We start from the raw sequence: 10684 nt of genomic DNA, 5'->3' as shown, positions 1-10684 counted from the left end.
TTGAAGCAATTCTACACATAAAAGAGTGCCCATAAAATAGTACACATAAGGCCAAACCACTACTTCTATAAGTTTACTAAATGTAAATTACATATATACAACTATAAATTAAACAGTTGGTTTATGTGTGTTAAATTTAAATTTTGTTTATAAAATCTTAAATAAAGAAATATCCAAAATATTTATAATATGCCAAGTCATTACTTCTGGTAGTATAAAAAATATAAATTATATAAGTATACTATTAAATCAAATAATTGGTTTAAGTGTAATCAAGCTTTTTTTTTCTTTATTAAATCTTTAAAAAAATTATCCATAATATTTTAATAAGTCTAGCCACTACTTTTGTTAGTTTACAAAATACAGTTTAAATAATTGTTTAACTAAATCAAACTATTGGTTTATGTGTATTCAAGTTTTTTTTTTTTTGTTTATTTATAAATTTAAAACTACAAAAACTATGCATAATATTTATATAAGGTCAGGACTGTATTTTATTTTTATTTAATTACAGCAACATCTAAATACTACCCATAATTTAAATGAAGTCATTTAAAACTATGGTCATAATTGATTGAAGCAATTCTACACATAAAATAGTGCCCATAAAATAGTACACATAAGAGCAAACCACTACTTTTATAAGTTTACTAAATATAAATTACATATATAAAACTACAAATCAAACAATTGGTTTATGTGTGTGCAATTTTTATTTTTTTGTTTTGTTTATAAAATCTTAAATATATATTTTTTCAAAATATTTATAATATGCCAAGCCATTACTTCTGTTAATATAAACAATATAAGTTACATAAATATAATTTTATATCAAACAATTGGTTTAAGTGTATTCAAGTTTTTTTTCTTTATTAAATCTTAAATGAAAAAAATATCTATAATCTTTTAATAAGTCTAGCCTATACTTCTGTTAGTTTACAAAATATAATTTAAATAAATGTACAAATAAATCAAACTATTGGTATATGTGTATTCAAGTTATTTTTTATTTGTTTGTTTATAAATTTAAAACTTCAAAAACTATCTATAATATTTATATAAGGCCTGGACAGTAATTTATTTTTCATTTAATTGCAGCAACTTAATTACAGCAACATCTAAATACTACACATAATTTTGATGACATCACATCAAAAATTGAATGCAGCAATTCTACACATAAAATAGTACCCATAAAATAGTACACATAAAAAGACCTACCCATAAATTTCAATCAAGAAACTGAAAGATCTAATAAACTTATCTTGCAATAAGTATTAATTGAATTTTATTGTTTAACTATGATAATAATATAATTAGTATTAACACTAATATATCTTTTTTATAAATCTGAACAAACCTTTCCATAGTATTGTTTACATTTGTAATAATTTGAGTTCTAATAATGTTAATTTTTGTCAGTTACCTTGAAGTAATAGCAAATCTTTTATTATTTACATTAACTGTTTTAATTTTTTATAAGTTCAAATTGCTAGGATTTTAACTCTCGTTGCAAGTTGTTATCTGAGGATTCCCAGGTTCTTTTAAACTCCTGTTTTTATTTGAATTAGACGAATTGTTTTCATTAAAAATCTTATTTTTGTCAGTTACTTTTTGGCAACTTACTTGCTGTGAAGTTATTTTATCTTCTGTTATTTTATATTTTAGTTTAACTTGGTCACTTGTTTGGATATTAACAAAATCCTTAATTATAGCATTATTTACTTTTATTAGTCGGTATTTTTAGATTCAACATTAGAAATGAATATCTTAAGAATTGATTGATTGTTATTCATTTGTTATTTTACAACATTTTTAGAACATACTTTTAATACATGAAACTAAAAAAAAAATTGTGTTGAATATGACTTCTATTGTAACATAACTGACAAACTTAACTACTGTTAATTGATTAGAAAAATACATAATTAGACTACCTGTCATAGAAATTAATATTGTCTCCTTCTTTTAGTCCAACAAATCTGTTTCAAACACCTCTCGACCATTATACATAAAACAAACACCATCTCTTTCAAGTCCTCTAACTTTACGAAATTCCGTAATAATTCTAAAAAAAATATTTACAAAACCAAATTACACTTAAACAAACTAAAAATATTAAACAGATTGTAAGCTGTAATATGGTTTTACTACTCAACATTGTCAATACTGTTAATATCATCACATGAAAATTTATCAACTTTTGGTTGTTTTTCGTTTCCACAATCATATATGGATTTTAGTTTTAAAGTTCTAAAATATATTTTTTTCAACACCATGTGTACCATGTTGTAATATATTTCTTTTTGGGTTTTTTTTCAGTAACTCAGCTTCTTTTATCATCATCATATTTGGTCAAATCAATATAATTTTTCATGTCAACTTCAACTCCATTCTTTTTAATACACACCTTTTTCATATGTTGTTTATTGAATGAGAAGAATAAAATTGCTCAAAATATTTAGCCTTAGGACCTGGTGCACGAAAAAACCTTTCGTTTATCATATAATCATTTATTACCTTAGTAACTGTAGTAACTTATCCTTCATATATGCATATCATATATCAATTTGATTGCAATAATAATTTAACTTATTTTATAAGCTCCGAAATTCACAATCTTTTTTGAATTAAATTTAATATTTAAGGTAATACCATTTTTAGTCAATGCTTTTATTAGTTTTGTATTACATTTGTAATATTATTTACATTTTCTCCTCTTTGAGAGAACGTAATTTGTTTAAAAGCCTAAGCAACGCTTGAGCTTGGCTTTTTTATTTTTTGCTGTTATACAGTTAACAACAAGCCATTGGCTATGTTGGCGGCTTTTTGCTGCATTTAGTTTGTGAATGGTATCGATCTCGTATAAGCCGAACGATTAGTTCGCTTTTAGTTTGTTTGATGAGTTTAGTTTAGTTGAGTTTAGTTCTTTGATTCATGTATTTTAGTCTTTTAAAAGAATTGTTAATTCGATTAATTGTTGTTTAGTATTTTATCATCATTTCGTTACGCAATTTTATTGTAAATACATTTGATCACCACAGACTCAAATTACGTTTAAAAGTAGTATAAATATTTTATGAATTAAACCTTTAGTAAATAGTAAATAAGTCATATTAGATTATTTATCGAATATAGTTAAAGCGTTAGTTTGGGGAAATCTCTTATATAAGTTAATAATAAGTTCACACTGAGTTATAAACCAGGCCACTAACAATATATAAGTAGCATATGCTTCTTGTTAGCCTCACATTGTTTTTATATTTTTCAAAGTGTTGCTACTATTTGCACTATAAAAATCATATTTAATAGTTGCATCTGTACTACAATTTATGGAAGAGTCGACACAGCTATCATTTACTGAATCATGTTCATTTAAACTGTTTTATGATATCTATTTTGGTCTAAATCAAAAAGTTAAAGTTTTAATTCACGTTTTTTACTAAAAGTTCCTGTATATTGAATTACATTAGCAACAGCTTTGTTACACAAAGGACTTTGCAAGCTGCTTTTATGCAAAATGTTTTCTTTACTACCAATGTCTTCAGAAGCCCTATAAAAATACAGTATTTTAGCTATAAGAATGAACCTTGAAATCGGCAAGTTTTGTCTATAAAAACATTTAATTATTAGAAAGATTAGAATATTTTAAAATTTCAAAATCAAATACATTTAAAAATTATTTATTTTTTATTGACACAAACTATATCTTCACCCTTAAAGCTTATTGAAATTAGTGAGTCGGTGTCTGAAACAACCTATCCTTTGTAATTTAATCTAACCTCGGTTTTTCCAACATTAAATTTATCCGATTACCTAGCCTTTATTCTATTATAAGAAATAGTATTCAGCTCACGAAAACAAACCGCTTTAAAAAATAATTCGATTTGTCAGCTTAAATGTTATGTTTAGCTCTAAGTTGTAGTATACTCAAAATATTTTTTTGGTATTTTTTAATATTTACAAATAGCTTAAAAATACAGATAATTAAAAGTGTGTTGTAATTTTAATTAAAATAGCTAAGACAAACACTATTGAAATAAAAAAGCACTACCCAGTTAAATGTTTATTACTTTTGATGTAACATTGCAATAAAACATAATAAATGTTTAAGAATCTCGAATATAAAGGCAAGAAAAATTAAATGTTTCATTGAATAAATAACACATAAGCTAACATATTTTTAAGTAAGTCTACAAATAAATGTAGAATATCATTTATGTTCTATAAATAGCGTAAAATCAGAATCAAGATTATAACTATAAGCAGCAATCTGCGTTGAATTAGTAATCACTTAACTGAACTTTGTTACTGTTGATATGATTTTAATGTTAGCTTTTAGTTTTACACTCTAGAAAATTACATAACTATCTAAACTGAGTATAAAATACCAAAAGTTACATCTCAAATATCTGCTTGAATTAAAGTAGGTCCTACTGTAATTTTAAATCCGTTTTCTTTAAACAGTTTAAATGTTTTCTGCAAAATCTCGGTGGTCTGCTTCTTATGATTCCAAGGCTATCATCCCTATATAAACCAAAGTCCTCGCTATTAAAGATAACATTATTTTGTTTCTTTATAAGCTTGCTAAGATGCATTTTTCGGCGCCGTTGTATGAACCTATACCTATATTGAAAAGTTTGTCTAAATCTGTTTTTTCCTTGGTTTCGTTATTGTGTCTTTAAATCGATAAACCTGATTGAAAATTTGAATAAGAGTTCTTACCTGATAAAAGTTTGAAGTTTTTGGCGAAATCTAATCCTTTAATTATTGTGTTTTTGGTAATGTTGGGTTAAAGTTTTACGATATCAATTTTAATTTTGAACTTTAGAGCAATTCGATTGTGCTATTGCTTTTTTCCCATTGGTTTAGTTTTACACTTGGTCTTATAGTAAAATTTATTTTTTTTCCACTAAGTATGAGTAAATTTAAAAAGTTGATTAAAGGGGCTGATTAGTTTTATTGGGAAAATTTTTTGTAGTCCTTAGTGGTTTTGAAAGCTTGATATTACTGTAGTTTTAGTAACTTATTCTCTACTTTATAAAGTTCAATTGAATGAAAGTTTTCTTCATTAACTATTTTAAAAATATATTCTGCAGACTTTTAATATTTAGCACAAATTTTATTGTTTACGTTTTTTCTATAATTGCTTTGGTCTAAATTTACTGTTTTAGACACAGTTTTAAAATAGTAAATAGTAAATTATTATATCTTATCTTTATGTTTTTTGTACTAAATTATATTTTAGTTTAACAATTAATATAATTATGAAGATCAGTTAAAGTAGGGGTGGGCAACATACAACTCGCAGGCTGGATCACTCACGGAGTGAAAATGACCGGCCAGCAAATTTTTACAAATTTTAAGTGGAATCCGGCCAGAACGAGATAAAATAGCGGCTTTCGAAAATGAAAATCTAGTCCTCTAAACTTTATTCGAAACTCACCCTATGTGTTTGGTTTTAAATGAAGAGCAAAAAATGAAAGGTATTAAGTACAATTTAAAGGAAGTTTAAAAGTTGTTATAGGTACAGTAAAAAAGAAAGACCACATAGAATTTAATTTTTTTTATTTATTCGGTCAATTAAGATTTTTCTATAACTAAATGAAATTAAAATTCTCCGGTTCGCAAAGAATCAACTAAGTAATAAAGTTGCCCGCCACATTTAAACCTTTATACTTTAGGCGTAAAACAACTGTAACATAACATGTTGTTTTTGATTTTACATTGAGTGTAGTTTGTTCTACTTTGAACAGAAATTTTTGAGCACTGTATATTATGTATAGTTAAAAGTATCTACACTTCTACATTTTAAATTATTATTTTGTTTAAGCTTTACCAGTTTCTTGTCCTGGACAAGACGTTAAACTGTATCCAAATGGTGTGCAACTCGATCACCGAAAAGTTTATTGGTGCACCAGGTTCAAGGACTTAATATTTTGAGCGCTTTTTTTATCCTTTAATAAAATAAATAGTTTAACGACAAAAAAAAAGCCAAAAATTCTTTTTTTTGAAAGAAAGTTGATTTTGATTAAATTAATACTAAAGTACAATTAGCAAAGTTTTAAAATTTATTTTATAACTTTTGGAAAAAGAAAACCAATTATTTTAGTTTAAGGTAGGTATTTTAGTTGGGAACGGGTCTAATAAGCACGAAGAGAAATTTTTTTGAACGAGGCGTCACTTTTGCACGGAGGGTCATTTTCGCACAAGAGTATAAAAAAACAGAAAAAAAAACATAAGCTAATGAAAAAAATAAAAGCTACCAACTGAGGGTAAGGGTTAGAGGTAACAGTGGTAGTAAAAATAAGAAATTTTAAAAAGATGAAGAACAAAATGTTTAGAAAAAAGCTTAAGTAAAAAAAAGACAAAGTTACTGACCGAGGGTAAGGGTTAGGAATAACAGTGATAGAAAAAAAATACCTAATAAAAATCAATAATAATAAAATGTATACAAGAAAAAAATAAACAAGAAATAAATAATTGAAAAACAAAAAAAAAGATAAAAAGTTTACCGACCGAGGGTAAGGGTTAGAGTTAATAGTGATAAAAAAAAAATAATTAATTTAAATTAAAAACAATTACAATGATTTTTTTTTAACCTGTGCAAAAAAGTCTGTGCAAAAATAACCCCTCATGAAAAATTGACGCCGGGGTAGGTGTCATAAAAGCACAGCGTTACTTTAGCATGTGTCGTCACTTTAGCATAGAGTGAAATTTTAGCACGGAGTGTCACTTTAGCACGGTGTCATTTTAATACGGAGTGACACTTTAGCACACTGTGACATTTTAGCACGAAATAATTTAATAATTATTAAAAGGTTCATATAAATGAAATTAAAATACTTAATAAATATCAAGTTACAAGCAAGTAAATGCAAAAAATAGTTCTAAAACTTTTGAAGTATCGTCTTAAAAGAAATATAAATAAAGTTTTTACTAGTAGCATTTTAAATTAAGCTGTTTTTTGAAGTTTCAAAACAATAAAAATATTAAAAAGTTTTAACTTTTAGTTTACATCTTGCATAGTTCGTTTTTAGATTTTCAAACATAATAGTACAAATTTTATTAGAGCATCGATAAAATAATTGCAAAATAAATTAAGTGCTAAAATGTCAATCCGTGCTAAAGTGTCACTCTGTGCTAAAGTGACGCCGTGCTTTTTTGACCCGTTCCCTGACGCCGTGCTAAAGTGTCTTCCTACAAAAATATCCCATCGTGCAAAAGTGTCCCTTCGTGCATATTAAACTCCTACCAATTTTAGTTTGAAAATGGTTTTATATTTTAAAGTTTTTTTTCATTGTTTTAATATTAAAGTTTAAATTGTATAAAATTTTATCAATTTACCTTGCGCCAAGTAGTATATTTTCGGTTGTAGATGTATTTTTGAAGCTTTACATATGATGCGCTATGTTTTTGTATTTCTAAGAATTATTTTTGAATGAAAAATTTAAAAGTGTATCAGGTACGAAATAATTCGTAAGTTTTTTTATTTCTTTTTTAGTTTTTATATTACGAAAAAAATACTATTGTTAAAAACTAATTTAAGTTACGTAAAAAAAAAGTTTATAGAACGACAATAAAAGCGTTAAAAAAGTTCGTCTAAGGACACCTTTCGTTTATCAAGTCGTATGTATACCACTGATACATTTTACGTCTGAAACCAACAAAAAAACTTACTAATATTTGATCAAGTACTATATTTTATTTTTAGACGAATAAAAGGAAAAAAATAATTAAAAAAACTTCTAAATTATAAATCAAGAATGTTTTTCTACGTTGTTGCTCTAAAAGAGTAAAGTTTTCAAAATAAACTGAACACTTTGCATGGCACTGCCAGGCTGGCAAAAGGGTAAACCTTTAACACTTCTTTGCAATGTTGTTAAAAGCCGTTTTTACACATTTATTATTTAAGTTGTTAACATCCTATATAATCAAGATATTAACGAGTTCATCCTTAATTGAAATGATAAATCTCTGAAAAATATTGTGTGGTACATTCCAGCTTTTTTTAAAGTTCTGTTTTGATTCTAAGAGTGTGTTACAGGGTTGCCACTTTACCTGGAATTTGACAATTTATGCAAAAAATGCCTGAAATTTAAGAAATAAAAAAAACCTGGAATTTTGAATAAAAATCACTATAAAACCTGAAATATTAATGTTTACATGGTAAGTTGAAAAATTTTGATTTGATACAAAAATCTATCATATATAAAAAAAAAATGTCATTATCAGATTTTTTTAAAGTAAAAAACACATTTGAAGTAGCTTTACAGTATCTTTTCAATGTTTTTATACTATTTAACACAGTTTTTTACCTTTACTTTAACTTAAAACTAAAAATAGACCCAAAATAATTACTATAGAAAACCTGGAGGAAATTTTAAATCTGGAAAAATTTTAAAAAAATGTGTGGCAACCCTGGTCTTAAAAGTTTTCAATTTATTATAAGTTCATATTGTGGAAAAAACGTTTTGATTCTCTGATTGCACAAATCAGTTTTAGCCCTTCTACAACATTTAATTTTGTCATAAGCATACCTTACTAAAAATGCTACACTATCAAACATGAATGTACGTGGTGATTAACTGTCTAGAAAGCAATGCAAACAGTTTATATTTGTTTGTAGTACCTTTAGTTGAGGAAAAATTGTGTTACATATTTAAAACAAATATATATTTTGTTGGATTGGATTTTGTCAGACTGGTCTTAAAAACAACATTAAAAATTACAGGCTTGCCCCACACTCAGGCTAACTCATGTTTGTTAAATATTGAAGAAAAACATTGTGATCTGTTTGGGCCAAGATTTCTAGGCTAAGATTAAGCGAAATCAAGCATATTTCGTTCTGCTTAAGTAATTTTTTCATATAAAATTGAGAATTTATAGATTATCTTATGTTGTATACACCTGTGTTTAATACAATTTAACTTCTACAATAACTATTTATTTTGGTAATTTCCTAGGATGATTTTGCACCAATATCAAAGCAAAAATATTTTACACTTTCTAATTTTACATTCTGATAAGACAAGTATAAAATTGAAAAGCTCTAAATCTAAACTATACCTTAATCATTGAGACCTTAAGGTAAATAAAATAAATTTTTGATTAAAAAAAGCTACCGATTGAGGGTAAAGGTTAGGGGTAACAGTGATAGTAAAGATAAAAATGACTAATAGAAATTATTTTGAAAAATAAAACTGAAAGGTAAATTAATTAAAAATCAAAACAAACTACCGATCGAAAATAAGGGTTAGGGGTAGCAGTGATAATAAAATAATAAACTAATGAAAAGTATTATAAAAAAAAAAATAAAAAATAAAATTAATAAAAAAAAAGCTACCAATCAGGAGTAAGGGTTAAGGGTATCAGTGATAATAAAAAAAAAACAACTGACAAAAACTATTAAACAAAAGTTTATTGTCCAAATTTAAGTAATCGTGTTCCCTATATTTCAATTTTATACTTGTCTTATCAGAAAGTAAAATTAGAAAGTGTAAAATATTTTTGCTTTGATATTGGTGCGAAATCATCCTAGGTAATTACCTTTATTTTTAATAAATAACATATCAAAAGACTCCTAATGGTCTGTAGTTTTGTAAGTTTAGTTTTGTTTTTATCATAAAAACTTTACAAATAAAAAACTTTTATTTTAGGTTAAAGTTTGGCTAAAATTTACAAGTACGTGCTTTGTTAAACAAACACACCTGTGTTTAATGCACTTAAACTTCTACAATAACTATTTATTTTTAATAAATAACATATCAAAAGACAATAACATTTACAAGTCTGTGCTTTGTAAACAAACACACCTGTGTTTAATGCGCTTTAACTTTTACAATAACTATTTATAATAAATAACATACTTGTTACTTTACAAAGCACGTACTTGTAAATTTAAGCCAAACTTTAGCCTAAAATAAAAGTTTTTTAAAGTCTTTATGATAAAAACAAAACTAAACTTACAAAACTACAGACCATTAGAAGTCTTTTGATATGTTATTTATTAAGAATAAATAGTTATTGTAGAAGTTAAAGCGCATTAAACACAGGTGTATACAACATAAGATTATCTACAAATTCTCAATTTTATATAAAAAAATTACTCAAGCAGAACGAAATATGCTCGATTTTGCTTAATCTTAGCCTAGAAATCTTAGCCCAAACAGATCGCAATGAAGAAAAACTGTGGGTAAGTTTGGAGCTTTGAATATACTGACACACTTTTCAGCTATGTGTTCTCATATTCTTATACTTTTTTAAAAACTTATGTCATTTCAGCTATTAAAAATTTATCTAACACAACATTACTTTAATGAAGAGAGAGGAAATGTAGGTCTGTAAACCATATCCATCCCACCTACAGTTATCTCATGCTTATAATTTTTATAAGTAACTTAAAAGAACTTATGTAAAACAAATAAATTCAAGTTAAATTAAACAAATATTTTAAAATATGCTTGTTATTTGATCCTCAAAACACAGTAGTTAGTATTTAATGAATATTTATGCCTTTTAAGTCAAATCTTTGCAATTAAGATGTACTAACAAAAGACCTAAACTTATGAATACTTGGTCACATTCTCATTAGTAGTATTTCTCAAGAAATGGAGGCACAAACTCAATTTCTATGAGAAATAAAAAAAATTAAGTTGTAAAAACTCACTCTAAACTAGCTTGA

The sequence above is a fragment of the Thalia democratica genome, chromosome 4 (genome assembly GCF_965202585.1).
Source record: "Thalia democratica chromosome 4, ktThaDemo2.hap1.1, whole genome shotgun sequence".
In the NCBI taxonomy this organism is placed as follows: Eukaryota; Metazoa; Chordata; class Thaliacea; order Salpida; family Salpidae; genus Thalia; species Thalia democratica.
This window is presented reverse-complemented; position numbering follows the sequence as displayed.